We start from the raw sequence: 23,249 nt of genomic DNA, 5'->3' as shown, positions 1-23,249 counted from the left end.
AGTTGGAACTACCAACTGTCTCTGAGGATGCCAGTCTTCCTGGTGTCCCCCAGAAAGAGTTTCCTTGTATAAAAGTCCTCTTTCTACAACAAACCTGGATCGATTAGAAGAGCTGAGAGGCGGTGGGTTGCTCCGTGCCGCCGTCCAAGCTCTCTGGAGGCTTTCATCTGCTTCCTGTTCGGTCTGGAACTGTTCCCTTGATGCTGGAGACATCAGTTCCTCATGGGATTGTGGACCTAGGCTTGGTCCCTCTGGAAGCGATATAGGGGATGGAGCTGTTTCTGTTGACTGTGAACCGCTCTCCGCTGGTGCACTATGTTGGGATTCAGGCTCCGGCTGAGCCTCTTGTGTAGGGTTATCGGCTGCTGCCAGTTCAGGTTCGGTGGGGCCCTCTGGTGTTGAGGTTGCAAGCACTGGATTCAGTGCTGACACGGGGTCTGGTGTTGGTTGTTCGGCTGGTTCCGGTTCTGGGACTGGTTCCGTCTGGGTCTCTGGGACTGGATCCACTACTGCTGTTGCAGACATTGGCCTGGGGTCCAGGTCCATCACCTCTGACTGGGTCCTGATAGAAGTTTCCGGAACAGAGCTAGGCCTCACGGCTTGTTTAGCCTGGTTGCGGGTGACCATTCCCACCCTCTTGGCCTGCTTCACATGATTGGCCAAGTCTTCCCCCAACAGCATGGGGATGGGATAATCATCATAGACTGCAAAAGTCCACATTCCTGACCAGCCCTTGTACTGGACAGGCAACTTGGCTGTAGGCAAATTGAAAGAGTTGGACTTGAAGGGTTGAATCGTCACTTGGATCTCTGGGTTGATTAAATTGGGGTCCACTAAGGAAGCATGGATAGCTGACACTTGTGCTCCGGTGTCCCTCCACGCGGTGACCTTCTTCCCACCCACACTCACAGTTTCCCTCCGCTCCAAGGGTATCTGGGAGGTATCTGGGCCTGTGGACCTCTGGTGTGATTCCGGTGCAATGAACTGTAATCTGTTGGGGTTCTTGGGGCAGTTGGCCTTTACATGCCCCAGCTCGTTACACTTAAAACATCGTCCAGCTGACGGGTCACTGGGGCGAGGAGGGTTGCTGGAGAACGGGGTGGTGGGACGATAAGGGGTCTGGAGGGTTCTTTGGGAGGTAGGGGGGGCTTTGGGCGGCCCCCGGTAATAGGGTGTGGTCTGGGGTGGTCCCTTCTGGTCTCCGCTCCAACTGCGACCAGTTTTCTTCTTCTCTGCCACCTCCACCCATCTGGCTCCAATCTCTCCTGCCTCAATTACAGTTTTGGGTTTCCCATCTAGGATGTATCTTTCTATTTCCTCAGGAACACCCTCTAAGAATTGTTCCATTTGCATTAGGAAGGGCAAATTTACTGGAGATTCAACACTTGCTCCTGATATCCAGGCATCCCAATGTTTTACAATGTGGTAGGCATGTCGGGTAAATGACATGTCTGGTTTCCACCTTAGGGCTCTGAACCTCCGACGAGACTGCTCGGGTGTTATCCCCATTCTGACTCTCGCCTTGGATTTAAACAGTTCATACTTGTTCATGTGTTCTTTAGGCATTTCAGCTGCCACCTCAGCTAAGGGTCCACTGAGCTGCGGCCTCAGCTCTACCATGTATTGGTCAGTAGAGATGTTGTACCCAAGGCAGGCCCTTTCGAAGTTTTCTAAGAAGGCCTCAGTATCATCACCTGCCTTGTAGGTGGGGAACTTTCTGGGATGGGAAGTGGTACCTGGAGAAGGATTGCTAGGGTTTGTTGGTATATTCTGCTGGGCCTTTATTCTCTCCATCTCCTCCACATGCTTCCTCTCTTTTTCCCTCTCCTCCTCCACATGCTTCCTTGCCTCCATTTCCCTCTTGTGGGCAGCCTCTTGGTGTTGTTCTGCCTCCCTTTCTTGTTCCTTCTTCAGCTGCATGAGTTCTATCTGTCTTTCATGTTCCCTTTGTTTTTCCTCAGCCTGAAATTTGGCTAATTCCAGCTGTAGTCGAGCTGAGGATTTGGCCATTCTAACCTCTCTGTTTTTAACTAACTTTACACCCGAGGTTTAGAAATAAACAAACAAAACTTGGCTGTAAAATTTTGCTGTGCTGGAATAGAATACCTATTCTCTGATAGTGATTGTCAGCCTACAGAAAAAGACAATTCCCTTGTCTCTGCTCTGGGCCCAAATTAAAGCAAAAAACCTCCAACTACTTGGAAACCTGCTTACCCAGCCCAAAGAAGAAAAAAATTTCTTTTCAAACCTGTGCTCCTTGTAAAACAAAAAAAAAAATCAAAATCCTAAAAAAAAAACCCTGCCACTTTTGTCTCCAGGCAAATGGGTAGAGCACACACCCCCTATTTACTTTTAGGAAGAAAAGAAAAAAAAAAAAAAAAAAAAAACCTCTGGGTTGGAAGACTGTGAATTTCCCTGCAGGAGTTAAGTACCCTGCCTCCAGGCAAAGAAAATCTGCAATTCACAAGATAATCCCCTTTTGTCTCTGCTTGGCCACAAAGCAGAGAGAAACCAAGCTGCTTTCAGTTTCAAAGCTGCCTTCTGGACTTCCTAAAAATTCCTTTTTAAAATCTGTATTTCTAGTTCAAAAAATCTCAACTGGATCTCAAAATGATTTCAGGTTAATCCCACCACTGTGCCACCATGTCAAGGTTCCTCCCCCACTCTGAACTCTAGGGTACAGATGTGGGGACCTGCATGAAAAACCTCCTAAGCTTATCTTTACCAGCTTAGGTCAAAACTTCCCCAAGGTAACAAATATTACCCCCGTTATCCTTGGAATGGCCGCTACCACCACCAAACTAATACTGGTTACTGGGGAAGAGCTGTTTGGACGCGTCCTTCCCCCCAAAATACTTCCCAAAACCTTGCACCCCACTTCCTGGACAAGGTTTGGTAAAAAGCCTCACCAATTTGCCTAGGTGACTACAGACCCAGACCCTTGGATCTTAAGAACAATGAACAATCCTCCCAACACTTGCACTCCCCCTTTCCTGGGAAATGTTGGATAAAAAGCCTCACCAATTTGCATAGGTGACCACAGACCCAAACCCTTGGATCTGAGAACAATGAAAAAGCATTCAGTGTTTTACAAGAAGACTTTTAATAAAAAATAGAAGTAAATAGAAATAAAGAAATCCCCCCTGTAAAATCAGGATGGTATATATCTTACAGGGTAATTAGATTAAAAAACATAGAGAACCCCTCTAGGCAAAACCTTAAGTTACAAAAAAGATACACAGACAGAAATAGTTATTCTATTCAGCACAATTCTTTTCTCAGCCATTTAAAGAAATCATAATCTAACACATACCTAGCTAGATTACTTACTAAAAGTTCTAAGACTCCATTCCTGTTCTGTCCCCGGCCAAGACGACTACAGACAGACACACAAACCCTTTGTTTCTCTCCCTCCTCCCAGCTTTTGAAAGTATCTTGTCTCCTCATTGGTCATTTTGGTCAGGTGCCAGCGAGGTTACCTTTAGCTTCTTAACCCTTTACAGGTGAGAGGAGCTTTCCCCTGGCCAGGAGGGATTTCAAAGGGGTTTACCCTTCCCTTTATATTTATGACAACCTGTATTGAAGCAGGTTCTCCCAGAGTGTTTGGATGGCCCATTCCATAATGCAAATATATTTCTAGCCTGAATCTGTCTAGTTTCAACTTCCAGCTATCAGTTCATGTTCTACCTTTTTTTTCTGCTGGACTGAAGAGCCCATTACCCATTTTTTGTTCTCCATGTAGGTACTTATGGAGTGTGATCAAGTCACCCCTTAACCTTCTCTTCATTAAACTAAACAGATTGAGCTCCTGAAGTCTAGCACTATAAGACATGTTTTCCAATACTTTAATCATTCTTGTGGGTCTTCTCCAAACCCTCTCCAATTTATTAACATCTGTCTTGAATTCTGGATACGAGAACTGGATGCATTATTCTAATATTCTTAGACAGCGGCTTGAATCAGAACACTAGATCCAACATTCTTGTCCCAAACCTAAATTCTTGTCCTAAACCTAAATTCTTGTGGAAATTTAGCTCTAAATCCAAATCTACATCCGAACCTTGGTTTGGATCCATTTTGAGATTACTCTTAGCACTTACACTTTGCTTTTCAGTGATCTATCTCAGTGTTTTATGAAGATGGGTGTGTATCCTCTCCATTTTATAGATGAGAGGAGACAGACACAGAGGGGTGAAATGACTTGCTCAGGTGTACACAGCCAGCATGTTCCCAAGGCTGTACGTGAAGACCGGTCTCCTGGTGCCCTGTCCTTTGTTCTATCCATTAGATGAGAAAGGAAGATAATTATAAGGTGGAAATAGACCAGGGGTGAAATAAATAAGGCTTCTTTGCAGAAGTCTAAAGAGATGGAAGCCTTGAAAGATATTAAATGGGTTTTTTTTAATATTGAAAAATGTTTTATGTTAGAATTCTGTAATAATATAGACTCAGGCCCATACCATAGTTGTCAGAATTTTATTCAGACCATTCAGCCACTATGTCACAACACTGGTCAAACTCCTCCTGCTGAACGCTCACCAGGCTGCCATGTTTAGGTCCCGCATGCTGGGCTTATGTGCTTCTAAGCTTCCCTTGGTCTGAGTAGGCGCCAGAATCATCTCTTTCTTTGTCCTCTCTGGCATTTGCTTAGTTACCGGTCCATCTGAGCGAGTTGGTTTTCTTGGACTGGCCATCTTCTTTGTCCAAGGGGGCTTCCATTTGAATAGAAGACTATAATGATTTAGCATTGTTATCTCTGTACCAATAATAAGAATATCTCCTCTTGGGTGTTCCAGCACAGCATGGAGCCAACAGAACAGCTTTAAAATCAAAATGGTACAAAAACCAAAATGGAGGATGTATGATATAGAAATATACAGACATACATAAATCATCACACGGCTACTTTAAATTCAGTTGTAAAAGTATCTTTTTTCTCCCTCAGCAGAAATGTTCAGGGGATTTCATCTTCAGAAAAACAAGGATTTTATTTTTGTAATACTTGAATAACACAAGTAATGTTAATGTTGCTGTTAATGAAATATCCCAAGGATATCTAGAGCATGCATTATGTAACAATCATCTGCAAAGGAAGCAAACTGAGCAAAGCAGGTTCACTGCGATGTTTTAATCATGCCTTTCTATAGGCTTTGGTATGTTACCTTTCAGCAAAATAGTCAGATTATAAAGTTATATTGAAAAGTCGTCAGAAGGGCTTCTAAAGAGCATTGAGCTCTTTACATATGAAATAACTGTGTAAGATTCATAACATATGAGTGATCCTGTGTGTAATTTTATTTTTTGTCCGTTGTAAGTAGGTACCTTAAATTGACACACAGGATTCTTACCGCATGGTTCCTTTTAATGCTAATAAGCTAGCTACAGCAAGTTGAGTCTTCAGACATAATTGAGGTGAGTTGGTGATTCCTGTTTCCATTTTCAGGAGGATTTTGTGTTTTAAATAGGAATGGGCAAAATGATTTAGATGAAATAAGAATCAACGCCAGCTTTAACTCAAACCTAAACTATAACTAAAGTTCAGTATACTTTTTTAAATTGCACACCTGGGTATTTGACCTGGTTTGGCCAAAACACTTTAAAGAGAGACTGCGGTAATGGTGTTTCTCGCCTGCCTGGAACCAGAAGGCACGGGAGCTGTCATGAGAAGACCAGCCCACAGTCAGGATGCAAGAAACCAAAAGTGGATCTGCAGGATAGACAACCATGGTTTAATCAGATCAGACTCTACACTTTTATTGTGATTTTTTCACTCCACCAGTGCCAAATGGGTGGTATCACTGTGAAGGAGACACTGCCTATGCACATGTCTATTTGCATACGCAAATCTGGGACTTTGCACACTTAGCTTGGGGTGACAACTTCACGGCATGGCTTAGTGGAAAGTGTTGTGCATTGTGTGAATTCCTGGGTCAGCTGCCTCCCGAGCGCGCACACACACCCCTAGGGTTGCCAGTTTTGGATGGATGTATTTCTGGAGATTTCATCACATGACATAATCTTTAATTAAAGATTAATCTTTAATTCCTGGAGACTCCAGGCCACCCCATCCCCGTGACCTCAGTTTGCTTTTCTGGCAGCCTGCCTCACTGCTTCTTGAAGAAACTCCACACACCTTTGTTGTCCATTCACAACAGCTGTTCTTGAGGCCTGGGTTTATTCATGTAAAATAAATCTCAGAGCCTTAAAACAAAGTCCATTTGTCTATTACCCTCTTATCAGGTCACCCCCAGGCCTTTACTGCTTGTAGTCTCTCTTCCCAGATCTCTGCCGGATACTACCCAGCAGCCTCTGCACTCCACTCCCATCTCCCTAAGTGTCATCCTCCCCCCACAGCTTCCTGCTGCCCTTTATAGGGAATCAGCTCTTCCATACTCAGCAGATTCTAATTAAACCCACATTTCACTGCAGGTGTGGCAGGCAGAGCTAATTGTAAGAGGTTGGCCAGGCTTGTGGCCCTTAAAGGGGCAGGCCACCCTATCACAATGTGCAAGTGATTGCAGGTTCAAATCCCACTTCGTCTGTTGCAGAGGACTCAAGTTTATGAAAATATAAGCTTGATTATTTACTTTACATTTAGAAGATTAGCAGACAGAGGGCCAGATACTGACTGCTACTGCTGCATCTACCTTGGTCAGTCTACTGTGGGGGCTTATTGGAATTGTTCACCGTTTCTCCCAGCTAAGTGCTTGTTTACTCCAACAGTATATGCAGTGATGAGCTGCCAAAAGCTGAAGAACCAGTTCCTTCACTTGCTCCGGGTCTTCGGCAAGTGAGTGAAGGACCGCCACCGAAGACCTGGAGTGAGTGAAGGACCTGCCGCCGAAGACCCGGAGCACCGCCGGCTGAGTAAAAATTAAAAAGGGATTCTCAGGGGACCCTCTCCAGCCGAGAGCTCAGGTGGGCCGGACAGGATGGAGTTTGCCCAACCCTTTTAACAATCGGTTCTAAACCGGCTTCAAAATTTAACAACCGGTTCACGCGAACCAGCTCCCAGCTCACCACTGAGTATATGTGATGTGCTGCAATGGTTTACTTACTCTGGCAACCGCAAGCCCAGTGCTGAACTCCTTCCACATATAGTCAGTGAATGGACTGCAAGATTCAGCCCTGTATTTCTATTCTACTCTATCCTATATAGGTTCTTACAGTGCTCAAATCACTGTAGCATGTGAGTGCCTTCTAGTAATGCATTAAGTGACATGACTAATATCTGTCACATATGGTTTATCTCATTCTTTTCCCAAGGCAAGTCATCCTATTTGAAATCTGTGTTGTTTCCTCCTTGCATACTTTGCAATATGAAGACTTAGACATCCGTAGTTAAACATATTTGTGGCCCTTTTAAATTTATAATTATTAGTCAATGAAAATATGTCAAAAAGAGCAATATTTAAAGCTTTTTCCAAAATCTTCTGCAAAATTCATGATTTCCCAAAACCTTTTATAAAAAAAAGTCATAAAAATCAAAATGTATTTACACTGAGGCTGGAAACCAGTAATGCAGTTTACAGAATCTAAAATTGAATCAAGCAGTGTGTTTTCAGGGGGAGAGAGAGAATGCATTTGGATCCATTTGAGAAGGACCCATTTGAGAGAGAAGTCAACTGCAAAGCCTGCAGTCACCTGACCTCATATTATGGCTATAAAACCAAACCTTCTAGCTAAACTCTCCCCTAGCCCTTATTAAGTGGCTTGTTCAGCTGCTCTATGGTTATAAAGAAAATATCCACCCTGCTTCTTTTTGGTTGAATTTAAATTATTTACTGTGAGATTTTTACTTATTCATCGTGGAGAGAAAGCCCTTTCCTTAAAGTCTGAGCACTAAATCTATTCTTTAAATCGGAAGAAGGGGTGAGGTGGTTGAGCTGGGGATTTGCATATTCAGTTTTTGTACTTGGGGAGAATGCATGATCCTATGCAGAGTAAGGTTAGATGCAGTTTGCTTCAAATTAGGTCGATGTTCATACACACACACAAGATCAGAATTCAGGCTCAGCTTTATTATGCTCTTTTAGAATCAGTAGTTGCTGGGACTTGCCACTCCTAAATTGAAGGCTCTAAGAAGGGCATCTTAAGAGCTGTTGTCCCACTTACTTGGACAGTTCACAAATTCTTAACTTGCTAATTCACAAAATGTGCTTGATCAGTGTGTATTATACAGTGTGGCAAAGGCAGCAGTAAAGGATGACAACAGTTTGGCTAAAATTTATCCCTGATGCAATTCCATTGAAGCAAAGAATTACAGGGATGGAATTTGTATACTGACACCAATGACAGGTCAAGAAGATTGACATTAGGAAGGAAATGAATAAGATCTGATGGAAATCTTGATATATGCAGCAGAAGACAGCCACAGGGGAGAGGTATAGATAATCTCTTTGAACTAATGACACCAGGATTTGGGGACAAGGATTAAAATTAAAGAAATAACTGACAAAATCAGAATGGAAGCAAAATGTTAACACACAGAAGGTGGTGAACTCATACACTGGGCAGCAGATCTAATTAATATAGCCGTATTCAAAATGTAAAGCAAGACAGCAACTTCACATGAAATCTTCTGGGTCATTACTGGATAAATGTAGTGAGTTACTCTCAGTACCTGGATTGCACACAGCAAGCTTCTGCTCCCATTTTTCTATTAGGTTCTCGTAACAATTCTGTACAAAATACTACACTATAAGAGAGTGTTAAGGTTGCATGGTTACACATTTGAAAGTCAAAGAAATATCAAAGCTAAGGTTGCATTGCAACTTTGACTCTGCCCATTTGTGCCTATGCATTACAATGCAATCTTCAATTACATACATGTATATCATTTGAAAATAATATACCATATTTATAACTTTAAATACACACTCGGAGCATCATATTTTCCCCTTGTTGTATTTGTTCATTTACACTAATTTTGTAGTTAAAATGGTCCACTGTATTTTCATTGATTTTGGTTCTGATCGGCTCAGTGACAATTACTTTGTTTAGAAGTTAATTGGCCCTGCCAGGTCAAATTCTGACAGGTGCTGAGCATCTGCAACTTCCACTGAGTTCAAAAGGAGATAAAAATGCTCACCCATGTCTCAGGATTTGGCTCTTACACTCTTCACACGTGACGTTCTCTTTTCTTCAAGGTCTGCATTTTAATATTTTTCTCAGCCCTCACACTCATATTGAAGAAGATATTTTAACACAAATATACCTTTTAGGGTTGCCACCTCTGAGGTACAAAGAAATGGGGTGCCTTAGAGGGCCCTGTGCCCTACAGCTGGCAAGCTGGTAGTGTGTACTGAGCACCCTTAGAGATTTTCTGGGACAGCTACCTCAAAAAAGGGATGATCCTGGGAAAACCTGAACAGGTGACAACCTGACTGAAGTGTAGTTCAGTATTAGCAGTTCTGACATTGTTTCTCAATGAAATACACACATGGGTGAATGAACTTGAAAAATATTTTCTGTTTTGCCAGTTTCTACTTGGTCCAGGCATATTTCCCTATTACTGATGTAGTCCAAAGCCAAGTGAAGTCACAGAGTCTCCCTTGGCTTCCAGGAGCTTTGGATCAGGCCCCATACAAATGGGGAATATCTCTCAAATTGGTAGAACCTGCCAAAATTCATCCATGTTTTTCTTATTTTTATTAGCAATATATTTTTGTTTGACTGGTCTTTTGTAGCAGTGTAACTCTCGTATTTTTCATGTGGTTTAGCATCATAATTCCTTTCTCTTGTTAATAGATTTACTTTCCTTAGTATATTGCAAAATTTCTCCTTTAGGCCCTGATTCAGGAAAGTATATAAACATGTGGCTCGACTATTGATTAAAGCCCCAATTCAATGAAAAGTAAGTAACTTGTTTACAAAATTTATAGTCAATTACATTAAAAGGCCAGCACATTTAAATTGATAAAATAATATACTTTTGAAACGCATACATTAAAGTACTCATTAAAGTACACATAAAGTGGTACTCATTGCTACAAGATGCCATCCAGGCCAAGAGATTAGACGGAACTTAAAATGTTTAAACATTTCCATGGATAATGAAAACATCCGCAGTTACTTTAAATAGGATAATAGATATAGCTCCCTACTATTCTAATAATAGAAGGTAATGTTGAGACAAACCCCACCCTAAATATAACTGTGCAGAAAAGGAGGAAATAGCACCAATCTCAAAGATTTACCTACTAGCCAGTGTTTACTTGCATTTTTTATGCTTCTGTGTTCAGTGCTCTAAGGTTTTGTTGGTTTCTTTCTGAAGTGCTGTGCTGTGAAATATCTTCAAGGGCTGGATTTAGGCAAAGGGAACGAGAATCTGGAAGAGACTAAAATGTGAGGGGAGTCATAGTAGGCAGGGTAATTCAAAGACAGATGGAACAGAATTGACAAGAACAAACTAAGAAGGGTTAGATTGAAGAGAGACAGTGGAAAGCACACACAAAAAGAAAAAAAAGGCAGGGGCAGGACAGAGGATACCCAAGAGTTGGTTAGACAGATGGAGTGCCAAAGGCAGCAGGGAATCTTCCTGGGAAAAGCAAGCACCCTAGCAGAAAGAAGCAGAAAGCATATTTGACACATACAACATGTTAGTCGTCATCCTGATTCAGACAATGTCTTTATTACTTTTTTTTTTAAAAGGATTTTTTGCTAAATGTGCAAGAACGTTGTGCAAATCCAGAATAGTAGCTAGGCTCACATTAAGCTCAATGATTAAAACAAATCAGTATTGACAATAGCTGTGTTGCTAACACACTCCAATTTTGCCATGTTATCTATTTTTCCCCCCCTTCTGCTTTAAACCTACATCAACTTGGCTTAGCAGTATTGTAAGGGTTGGATCCCATTAGAAGAAGGAATGCATGATGATTGCTCTTTTAAAGCTGTCTTTATCAACCCTTTTCTCGTTGCTTGAAAATGTAATTCTAGTCAAAGAGGTTCCATAATTAAAGAGCAAACCTGTCCAACTAATTAGAAGTTTTCTAATGCCCTGAGCATAACTATGGGCATTGAAACAGAGTTTAAGGCAAACCGCACAGCAGCGGAAGCAGTTGAATTATTTAAAATGAATGTCTGTTTTCCAAACCTTACGCAGTGGAAAAAAATAAACCGTGAGATCAGAAACAACAACAAAATGGTCGGGATTTTCCTTGGCCAGGTAAGCAACGCAAAGAGCTGTAGAAGCCTTCCACAAATAGTATTGATAACATGGGAATGTGTCAAAAATACTGAATGCAATGCCATTCTGACGCCTGGCCTTGATTAAGTAATTGCTTTGTATGCATGACTTGCTGCCAACTTGACTTATATAGGAACATCCTAAGGGAAAGTACGACAGTGAAACCCTAGTAAAGAGTTTTTAATGTAAAGGGATACTGTCAACTAGGGATGCACAGGGATCCTGATGTTCTTATTTGTTTTCTGCTGACTGAGGGAGGAAGAGAGAAAAGAGCCTGTTTATTTTGTCTAATTATATATACTTCATCCAAGATTCCCTCTTGAATACCTCCACTGTCTCTCAAAATGAGGTGTTCTCACTCCCTCTTCAGGGACTGAGTAGGCTGCAACCACAACACTGTCAGCTTCTGATGGTCCAAGAACAAGGGAAACTGAGCTCAGAACTCCAAATTTAATTCCCTACTCTGTAGTGCAACCCTGCAAAATTTACTCACCCAGTTCCCTAAGCTGATAGTATTTTTGATGAGTGTGTAAAATGTCATTAGCTTTTCCAATATTATTGACACTGATCAGTTTGAACTTTTCAGGTTGCATAGCTTCATTTCTAGAAAGTATTTGTAAAAATCAATTCTACAGGCCATCATGCATGGATCGCCATCACGGGGGTTGACAGGATGCAGTGTGATCTTTTTCCAGTCAAAGATTAAAGTGTGCATTTTTCTGCCACCATAGTTATTTGGACAGCCAAAGTTATGTTTGATCTTGCAGTCCTTACTGAAGTCAAATAGATTTTTGCCTGAGATGAAAATTACAAAATTGGGCCCACAGACATTTCCATCCACTGTACAAGACAAGGTGGTAAGTACAGCATTCTTGGGATTTATCATCCCTCCAATGCACTTTAGCTCTGACAATGGGGATGTTGCCTGATCTTTAGATTATGTATTAAATATATTGATTACTTAAGAATCCCCAGTTATCACTTTGAGGGTTGCCAAGTTCTTGCCCCAAGATCAGGCCCAGTATTATTCAAATTATTATATAGTTGGGACTCCTCATGTACGCAGTTGCAACGCTCAAACTGTAGGAGCTCATTTATATTTGCAAATTTAGTTTATTAATATACTTAGTACAGTATAGTAAGTAATATATTTAGTACGTATATCCCCAACTTAGTAAGATGGAGATACTACAGAATGTACATCTGCACATCCATATACTCTCACCATCTCTGGTAGAGCAACCTGAAATGTTAGCCATAATCTTTATCATCACCAGTGGCCATCATTCTGGCACCTCCCAAGGACTACATCTCCTCCTCCTGTCGCCCCTATGCTGGGATGCCACTTTTATAATATGTTACATTGACGCCACTATGTTTGATGCATATTCAACAGGGGATTTTCCACCTTTTCCTTATTTGTATTTCCTCACCTTACTAATGTTGGAGTGTCTTTTCCCCATAGGTTAGTATATCTGTGATCTCAACTTATTATTATATACATCTATGCATTACCATGGCCCTTTGTGGTTAGTAACACATTTGTTATTTCTGTCCTAATTGGTTATTTTGGTTCTTTCCAAGTTGTGGTGTACCTGTTAATCTGCTTTAACGCATCCTCAATGTTAAAGGTGGCAGCCATATAGCTCATCACCATCTATCTAGGTCAGTGGTTCTCCACTGTGGTCCACCGCTTCTTCAGGGAAAGCCTCTGGCGGGCCGGGCCAGTTTGTTTACCTGCCACGTCCACCGGTTCAGCTGGCCGCAGCTCCCACTGGCCGCAGTTTGCTGCTCCAGGCCAATGGGGGCTGTGGGACGTGGCGGAGAGCACATTACGGAGAGTTACGTTAAAAGTGGAGAACCAGGGCCAACTCAATCAGGGTGGATATGGTCCACTCCCTATAATTGATGAGGTGTCAATACCAAGAGAGGGAAAATTGCTTTTGTAATGAGATGTACATCAGTGGAACTTCATCAATATACAGTAGCTGAAGATCTTGCCCATGGTCTTCAAGAAGGTCTCCCCAACCCACCTCAAAAAAGTTGAGAGCTCCCTTTTCATCTTCAGCAGGTGAAGAGGCTACCACCAAGTAAAGAAGTATCTTTTGCCAAGGCGGGCCTTCTCCTGTTACAGAGAAACTCCGCATAGACTGAAAAAGCAGTTGTCTCTACAAGAGGAGTCCCATGAAAAAAATGCTCACACTAGATCTTGGTATCACTGCAGGCTTCTTGGATTGCTGTATACAAACACCATCATCAGCCAGTTACTCACATGCAGTATGAAGGACAGAATGCTAATATCTGGGACCAACAATAAAAGCCTGACATACAATGCACTGAAGAAGCAATTCAAACTAAATCATGTTGTTTGTGGTTTCATAAGTCTATGTCCAAAATAAATTCACCCCAATGTGCACTGTGGTCCTGCACATTTAACTGATACGAGGTTAGATTTAAGCATCTATTTCTTTTTTCCTTTAAAAAATAGACTGGAGATGGGACAGTGGAACTGACAAATGTTAGAGAGACTAGGTGGGTGAGGTAGTATCTTTTATTGGACCAACTTCTTTTGGTGAAAGAGACAATCATTTGAGCATCAAGAAGAGCTCTGTGTAAGCTGGATCTTTCACCAACAGAAGTTGGTCCAGTAAAAGATATTTACTCAACCATGTTGTCTCTCTAATATCCTGGGACCAATGCAGTTGCAACACTGCAAACAACAAATGCTAGAGAGACTTTCTGCCTGTTTCTCAAGGAACCCAAGAAAACTGACCTGTAATGCACAGTGCATTGGAACTGTGTTAACACCTAGAAAATCCTAGATGGGCTCCCATTTATAAATCCTTCAAACTCAGTTTGTGCTCTCTTATCAATCCTAACGAAGGAGAGAGCAACATGTGCCTCCCCATTGTTGGCAGTGAAATACATAGTAATAAAACACACTATAAAAATTAAAGATGGGATGGACTGAATGAGGAAACAACAAAAGGGATTGTGTGGAGGGGCACAGGATAGGAGGACCTAAATATGGGATGGCAGGTGTATGGGGGAATGGGAACTATTCTTTTTCTTCTCAGAGTAATTCAACTATCAGAAACAGCTGTGTGAAAGAAAAGGTTACGGTCTAAATTTTCAAAAATGACTAGTAATTTTTGGAGACACCTTAAAGGGGCCTGACTCTTCAGAGTACAGGTGCTCAGCACTGTTTGAAAATCAAGGTCCTTTTAATGTGTCTCAAATTGGACGTCCAGATAGTGAGGCACCCCAAATCACTTGTGATGTCTGAAAATGTAGGCATATGTCTGTTCAGTGAATGTCTGTTCAATAGTTTTCGTTTACTATTGATTGGCTATAGCCATGTGATACAAAACAATTTTGAGTTCTTTAAACAATCTCAGCCTGTTGTAGTCAGCACGTTAGAGCTCAGATGCATACCCTGAGAACCAAACTGCCATGTTGGCTCAAAGAATCATGCTAAAATAGATTACACATTGCACAGTGGTGGGGAAAAGGAACACTGTGGCCAAGGACAAACTTTTACTGTTAGGAAAAATGCTATGGGTTTTTAATATCCTTGCTGAGCTGATGTTTTGTTTTTGTTTGTTTGCTGTGGTGAAAATCTTGTGAGAGAAAGGATGGTCTTGTTGGTAAGGCTCTAACTGGGACTCTGGCTCTGTTCCAGACTGTGTGAACCTTGGGCAAGTTATTTGATCTCTGTGTCTAAGATCCCCAACTGTTAAATGGATCTTTCCCATCTCCTTTCTTCCTTGTCTGTTTAGATTGTAAGGTCTTCAGGGCAAAGACTGTCTCTTACAAGTGTTTCTCAGTGCCTAGCGCAATGCAGCTCCAAACCGCACTCCTGTCCCTGTTGTTCATTAGTTGTCTCCCGTAAGTATTGGGTTTTCCAGGTCCTGTGGACCCCCCTCTTAGTCTGTGGGGGGATCCTTTAGCAGTGGGTGGGCTTTGCTCACCCACTTCCTGGATCCCAATAAGACAATGCAGCTCCAATCTCAGTTGGGTCCACTAGGCCCTAATGCAATACAAATAATGACAATGACAAACTGCCTAGTGGATGAAGGTTTGAATTAACCAGGCCAGGATTTGAACATGTTCACGGGTAGACTAGGTATTTCATTTCTGACAACTGTGCCATTGCTTCATGTCAGAAAATGTCATGTAGAGGGCACGGGCAAAGTAAAATACAGATGCAATATTGAGTTGCTAGTTATTTTTATACCACACTATGCTACTACTTATACTTATTATGTTCCACATTGAAGTTCAGCCGAGGTATATATGTACTTAATTTTTATTCCTGGACAACATGATGGTTTTTGGCACCAACCCATGTGACGGTCTCATAAACAAACTAAGGAAATGTAGTCTAGATTAAATTACTATAAGGTGGGTGCAAAACTGATTGAAAAACAATGCTCAAAGAGTAGTTATCAGTGGTTCACTGTAGGACTGAGGGGAGAAATCTTGTGGAGTCCTGCAGGGGTTTGTCCTGGGTCCAGGATGTATCTTCATTAATGATTTGGATAATGGATTGGAGAGTGTGCTTATAAAATTTGCAAATGATGCCAAGCTGGGAGTGGTTTCTTGCACTTTGGGGGACAGGATTTGAATTAAAAATGACCTTGAGAAATTGGAGAACTGGTCTGAAATCAACAAGATGTAATTCAATAAAAAAGAACTACCCTTAAAAAAGGGAAATCAAATGCACAACTACAACATGGGGAATAACTAGCTAGGCCATAGTACTGCAGAAAAAGATCTGGGGTCTTAATGGATCACAAATTCCATACAAGTCAACAGCATGATGCAGTTAGCTAAAAAGGCTAATATCATTCTGGGGTGTATTAAGAGAATGTTAATAGTTTTATATGTAAGACACAGGTGGTAATTGTCCCACTCTACTCAGCACTAGTGAAGCGTCAGCTGGAGTGCTGTGTCCAGTTCTGGGTGCCACACTTCAGGCAAGATGTGGACAATGTGGAGAGAGTCCAGAGGAGAGGAACAAAAATGAAAAATGGTATAAAAAACCTGACATATGAGGAAATGTTAAAAAAACACTGGGCATGGTTAGTCTTCAGAAAAGAAGACTGAGGGGGAACCTGATAAGTCTTCAAATATGTTAAGGACTGTTATAAAGAGGATGATGATCAGTTGTTCACCATGTTCACTGTAGGGAGGACAAGAAGTAATGGGCTTAACCTGCAGCAAAGGAGATTTAGGTTAGCTATTAGGAAAAACTAATTATAAGATAGTTAAGCACTAGATGAGGCTTCCAAGGGAGGTTGTGGAATCCCTATAACTAGAGGTTTTTGAGAACAGGTTAGACAAACATCTCTTCTGGGTGGTCTGGGTATTCTTGGTCCTGTCTTAGTGAAGGGGGCGGACTATATGATCCTTCAAGGACCCTTCCCGCCCTACATTTCTAGAATTCTGTGGCTGTGTATAGTTGTCATAGTATAATTATCCAGTTGCTGCTAACAGCAAACTCCGTTTACACAATATATCTTGCGGTCTTCATTTTTTTAATGTATTTAATAAACTACATCTGCATGATTTGTTCCTGTGATTGTTCCATAATTACTCTGTAACTATTGTATAGTAGTATTTTATTCTGTATAGGTTCTTATACTGCACTCATCACTGTTGTGTCTGAGCACCTACTATGATAAGTATAATACTAACGATGTGTTACATTTAAAAATTAGGATTAAAATGTAAAGGTGTAACTCTAAATTGTGTTAAAGTTGATTAGCAAAATTAGTTTACTTTCTGCCAGTCAAATTCGAGAGATTGGGAGAAGCCCAAAGACTGTGTCAGATATTTCTCATGTTCTGTGGGATTCCTGTAACATGGTCAACAATAATGTAAGGAGACATGGATTTCAACTTGCTAATAATAGTCCTTGACCTGATAGAGTATTTCTCATTGCAGAGCTCAATGGACTTTACAGAGGAAGGTAAATATCTCAATCCCACTTTACGAATGAGGAAGCTAGATACAGAGGTGAATTGACTCAGCCAGTGTCACACAACAGGTCAGTGGCTTCGCCAAGAATGGAACCAAGGTCTCTCTGATTCTCTCTAGTGCCGTATCTACTGAGCATGCTGCCTCCACAAGAAACGTGGTTGTGGGACAGAACAAAATGGCAAAAAATCATTCTGCAGCTTCTAAAACTCTCTGCTGAGTGAGGGCGGAGCGGCTTGAGAAACACAGAGACTGATGTCTGCTGAACTGAGCCCATTATTTCTGTCTGACTTAGGCTCTTTTCTATAGAGTGAACAGACATTATTTCCCAAATGAAAAAGGGCATTTGTCACTATAATCAGAGCCGTTCTTCCAATGTTGAAGACCATGAAATGAATCAAAGTGCTGCAGCCCCACAATGCTCCAACTCTTGAAAGAATTTCACATACAGCACATTTCCCCGCTTAATACATTTCAAACTACAGTAACTGCTAATAAGATAAAAGGCAGCAAGAGGCAATGACAAATCAGAGACTCTTGCCTCCAACAATCATGCATGATTTACCATGGCAAACAAGTGCACTATAAGGAAAGTGAAAGCCCAGCACTCATTTCAGGCCTCCTGCTGCAGCCTTTTATGGCTTTTATTATTATGTTTTTATCCTGTTTGTCAAAATAATGGTCCTTTATCAGCACTGATTGCAGGGATTTTGACTCCTTGCCTGCTGGGTTTCCCCTCTGCTCTGTATGGGTCTCCTAATAGAATATTTTTCCATTAGTAGAAAGGTTTCAAATAAGAACTGGGAAAAAGATATAGCAAGACAGAATTGAGACCTCCCCCTGCTCCTCCAGAAACAGGAAATATTCTCTTCTCACTGTACAGCCCCAATGCTCACTAGAATAGACAATGACATTTGTAAGCAAACTACAGTAAAATCCTAATGTGGAAGTTATACGTGATGATTATAACTAGACAAATTCCCCGTACCTCATTTCCCATCTCAGTGAGTTCGGAGCAAAGAATAAATTTGCCTGTAGTATGATCTTGTATTAGACATTCCTGCCTGTCTTTTGGTATCCTTTTGGCAAGTGATCATTTCATAATTAAAAGGGTGAATTATTAAATGTTCCCCTTTGGTACTATCATTTTTACTGAAGCACCAGCAGGCTGTACGCTGCAGATTCTGTAAGTGGCACCAGTGAATTGTGTTTCAGTCCTCTGTGAGCAATGTACTGTACGTGCGGTGGGCTTGGATGTGGACAGGGAAGGGAGAGTACTTGTCAAGTTCTTATCCTGAAGGATTGGATACTGCAACCAATCATTTTGTCTCCTTTCTTGTGAAATATTGGTGCCCGTGTGGTCCCACTGCGTCTCCGAGCAGAGGAGGCATGACCTGCCTGATTTTAAAAGCTGGATGTATAAAATTGCACCTGCCTAGCTTGTTTGCAAAAATATGTGCCAGTTATGCAATTGCATCCCCCTGACTTTTCAAATTGGGTGCTACCTGTTTCTAAATGGGATCCCTGCAGGTTCACTAACTATGCAGTGTTGCTCACTTGCATTTCTTTGGTTAATGAAAATTTCAGGGCTGCTCAGAAAGCCCCCAATGGGACTTTTAAAATAAAAACGAGGAGAGTAGGCAAATATGGGAGAGATTTCCCCCACACATCAAGTCCCTGCTTTCTCTTCTTGAATCCCTTTGCTGTTCTTTAAATTGTGGTTTTATTATCAATGCTTATGGAAACTGCATCACATAGGGGAGATACATCAATATTGATAAAAATAATACTAATAAAACTATTACACCTTAATTTTCATGAGTTGTCACAAGCTTGTTTGCACCTTTACTGATTTATTAAGATATAACTACACATATATTATAGCCAGGATGCTTGGAAATATAACAATACATATATTTTGCTAGTTATATTTCAAAATGTTAAAGCTAATTTAAAGGAAAAGAATCCAGACAGTTTCTTCTTTTATCTTCTAAGGACAAGCAGACAAACCACTTTTAGAAAGAAACTGATAACGTCCTACATCCCTTTTTACAATTCAGAGCCCGAAATCTAGGTTATAAAGTGGGCTTTACCAATCCCACCCTCTTGCAAGAAAACCTTATGTGACAGGGTCGGGCCAGATGGCTATAGGAGAGTAATAGAAGGCAGATACATTAGCCCCAGGCTAAGTAGGTCCCTTTTCCCTTGGTAAGGTAACAGGGAAGGTTCCAGAACAATCAGGAACCTTCTGGAGACAATTAAGACAGGCTGATTAGAACACCTGCAGCCAATCAAGAAGCTGCTAGAATCAATGAAGGAAGGCTAATCAGGGCACCTGGGTTTTAAAAAGGAGCTCACTTCAGTTTGTGGTGTGTGTGTGAGGAGCTGGGAGCAAGAGGCAGTAGGAGCTGAGAGAGAGAACGCGGACTGTTGGAGAACTGAGGTGTACAAGCATTATCAGACACCAGGAGGAATGTCCTTTGGTGAGGATAAAGAAGGTGTTGGGAGGAGGCCATGGGGAAAGTAGCCCAGGGAGTTGTAGCTGTTGCACAGCTGTTCCAGGAGGCACTCTAGACAGCTGCATTCCACAGGGCCCTCGGCTGGAACCCGGAGGAGAGGGCGGGCCCAAATCCTCCCAACTCCTGGTCAGACACAAAAAGAGTTGACTTGGACTGTGGATTCAGAAAAACGGCCAAGCTGAGGGCTGTCATGAAGCTCCACGGTGAGCAAATCCGCCAATAAGTGCAAGACCCACCAAGGTAGAGCAGGAACTTTGTCACAACTGGTGTGAGAAGCGGGATCTGGTGTCCACAGCGCAGCAGAAGGAGGAGGATGTTTGGAAGGAAGGGGAAAAAAATGGAAGAGGGTCTATTTTTATTTTTTTTTCACCACAATGGAGGAGGTAGTGCAGGCACTGATACAAGCCATGGCTGCCCAGCAGGAGGCTACTCGTATCCAGGCAGCTGCCCAGCTGGAGGCAGTGTGGCTGCAGTAAGAGACTAATTGCTGATGGACCAGGCTGCTCAAGACCGGGCTATGTTGCGGGAACTGGTAAACCAGATAAAGGTCCTTACAGAGCTGAACTGCGGCCGTGATGGGATGCAGATCATGCGGACCAGCAATTGGCTGCAGAAAATGATGCAGGAGGATGATGTAGAGGCATACCTCCTGGCCTTTGAGAGGACAGCCCTTCGGGAGGCTTGGCCCCGAGAACAGTGGTCTGGCATCCTCGCTCCATTCCTGTGTGGGGAGGCCCAGAAGGCCTACAATGATTTGCCTGAAGAGGCTGCAGCAGACTACCCCCAGCTGAAAGCAGAGATCCTGGCCAGATCTGGGGGTAACGACCACAGTGCGGGCCCAGCGATATCATGAGTGGAGGTACCAGGAAAACAAAACCCCGCGGTCCCAATTATATGATCTCATCCATCTCGCACGAAAGTGGTTACGAACTGAGTCCCGGAGTCCGGAGGAGATACTAGCGGTTCTGGTCATCGACCGGTACATGAGAGGACTACCGCCAGACCTTCGCGCCTGGGGAAGCCAGAACGAACCCTCCACCTACAACAAGGTTGTCGCACTGGTAGAAAGGCGGAGGATGGTGAGGGAGCTGACCCGACCAGTTAAGGAAAAAGCACCCCGGGTTAAACTAGCAGCAGCAAGCCCTAGAGCTCGGGTGACTGGGCCACCAGAAGAACCCAGATGGAAAAAGAGAGGGGCTGAAGGCCCACCAGAAGCCACAAAGATTCAGAGCACTGAGGGGGAAGAGGATCAAGATGTTAGACTACCTAAACCAAGAGACCAGGGAATGCCTAGGGCTCCATACAGATGTTATGTCTGTGGGGAGTGGGGACACACAGCTGCACAGTGTCCCAATGCCGAGGATCCTATGCAGTGTAACCTGGGGAACTGCACAGACCCATGCTCCCTAATCCACCTTGTGGGGGTCTCACTAACCCCACAGCACTGGTTGATTTGGAGAGTGCTATCATGCGTGTCTCGGGGAAGCTCGTGAAGCGTAGTCAGCTACTGTGGGCTAAGCTTACAGGGATAACGTGTTCATGGGACAGTTGGTTATTACCCTACCATCCCAGTAAAAATCGAGATTCAGGGGAACACTACTGAGGTAGCAGCAGGTGTAGACCAGTCCCTAAACTCCCATACCCAGTGCTCATAGGGAGGGACTTCCCAGGGTTTGGAGACTTACTCCCAGTAGGGGAATTGGAGAAAGGGGGAAGTCCTGAAAGTAGTAAGGCATCCACAGTAGACTGTCAACCCCCAACCTTCTCTGAAATATCCCCAGATTTGTTCTCCAGTCCCAGACAGCGTAGAAAGACGAAAAGGGAAAGAAGGGCAGCTAAGGCCTTGGGAACCCGAATACTGGCCCAAAGCCAGAGGGTCGCTCTCATAGGTAGGTGGACCCGAGCAGCTGAAAAGGAGTCCACCCAGGACGGAGAAGCACCTGAGTCTGACCCACACCTTAATGCCTCTGAACCAGTAGAGGCAGCAGAGATTGGCCCCCTAGGTCTCAGGCAGATTAGCCCCGGGAAAGGAAATTTTGGACGGGACCAGGCTGAAGACCCAAGATACGACAACATTAGGAAGGAGGTGACCGAAATAGATGGGGTCCCCGTGGAAGGGAAAACCCAGGGACCAGGACCCTACTTCATAATGAAGAAGAATCTCTTATACCGGGTTGCACCAGTACAGGGGCAGAAGGTACAGCAGATCCTAGTACCTCAAAAACACCTGAATGCTGTATTAAGTCTGGCCCATAGTCATCTTTTTGGGGGACATTTTGGGGTAGAGAAAACTCTGGCACGGGTCCTGCAACGATTCTTCTGGCCCGGAGTACATGAAGAAGTGCGGAGGTACTGTGCATCCTGCCCGGAGTGTCAGCTGCACAGTCCCTGTCCCCACTTGAGGGCATCTTTAGTACCCCTTCCCATCATAGAGGTCCCCTTCGAGTGAATAGCCATGGATCTAGTGGGACCCCTGGAGAAGACAGCCCGGGGCCACCAATATATACTTGTCATTCTGAATTATGCTACTCGCTACCCAGAAGCCGTCCCCCTGGGGAACATGGCCTCTAAAATGAGAGCTAAAGAGTTGGTGGGGATGTTTTCCCGAGTGGGACTACCAAAAGAGATATTAACAGACCAAGGAACCCCATTTACGTTGAAGCTAATGAAGGACCTCTGTACGCTGCTCCACATACATACCATGAGGAACTTCAGTCTATCATCCGCAGACCGATGGGCTGGTAGAAAGGTTTAACCGAACTCCGAAGGCAATGATAAGGAAAGTGGTAAGTCGAGACGGGAAGGATTGGGACACCTTACTACCCTACCTTTATGTTTGCAATCCGGGAGGTACCTCAGGCCTCCACTGGGTTTTCCCCTTTGAATTATTATATGGACGCCACCCCCGTGGCATACTAAATATTGCAAAAGAAATCTGGGAAGAGGAACCTAATGAGGGGAGAAATATAATTGACCGTGTGTTGCAGATGTGAGGGATGACCCGGGCTATCTGTTCTATTGTATGGGAACGTTTGGAAAAGTTGCAGGAGGCCCAGCGAACCCATTACAATTGCTAGGCAAAAGTCTGACAGTTCCAACCAGGGGATCGGGTGATGGTGTTGGTACCCACGGCAGAAAGCAAGCTTTTGGCCCAATGGCAGGGGCCCTATGAGGTGGTTGAACCCATAGGGGAAGTAACCTACAAGGTGTGGCAGCCAGGACGCCAGAAACAAGAACAAATTTATCACATTAACCTCTTAAAGTCTTGACACCAACGAGAGGCATGTGTAGTGGCCTAAGAGACCCCGATCCAGGGAAATAATATGCAGGAGCAGATCAGGATATCCACTGATCTGACAGCAAACCAGAAGAAGGAGGTAACTGAGATGATCAACCTATACCAGGACGTGTTTTCAACCAAACCAGGCTGGACCACTGAAGCATATTACCACATTATCACAGACCCTGGGGCAAAGGTAACTTTAAGGCCCTATCGGGTCCCAGCAGCAAAAGGGAGGAGATTAAGGCAGAGGTAAAAAGGATTTTGGAACTGGGAG

The sequence above is a fragment of the Lepidochelys olivacea genome, assembly GCF_965140295.1.
Source record: "Lepidochelys olivacea isolate rLepOli2 genome assembly, chromosome: 2".
In the NCBI taxonomy this organism is placed as follows: Eukaryota; Metazoa; Chordata; order Testudines; family Cheloniidae; genus Lepidochelys; species Lepidochelys olivacea.
This window is presented reverse-complemented; position numbering follows the sequence as displayed.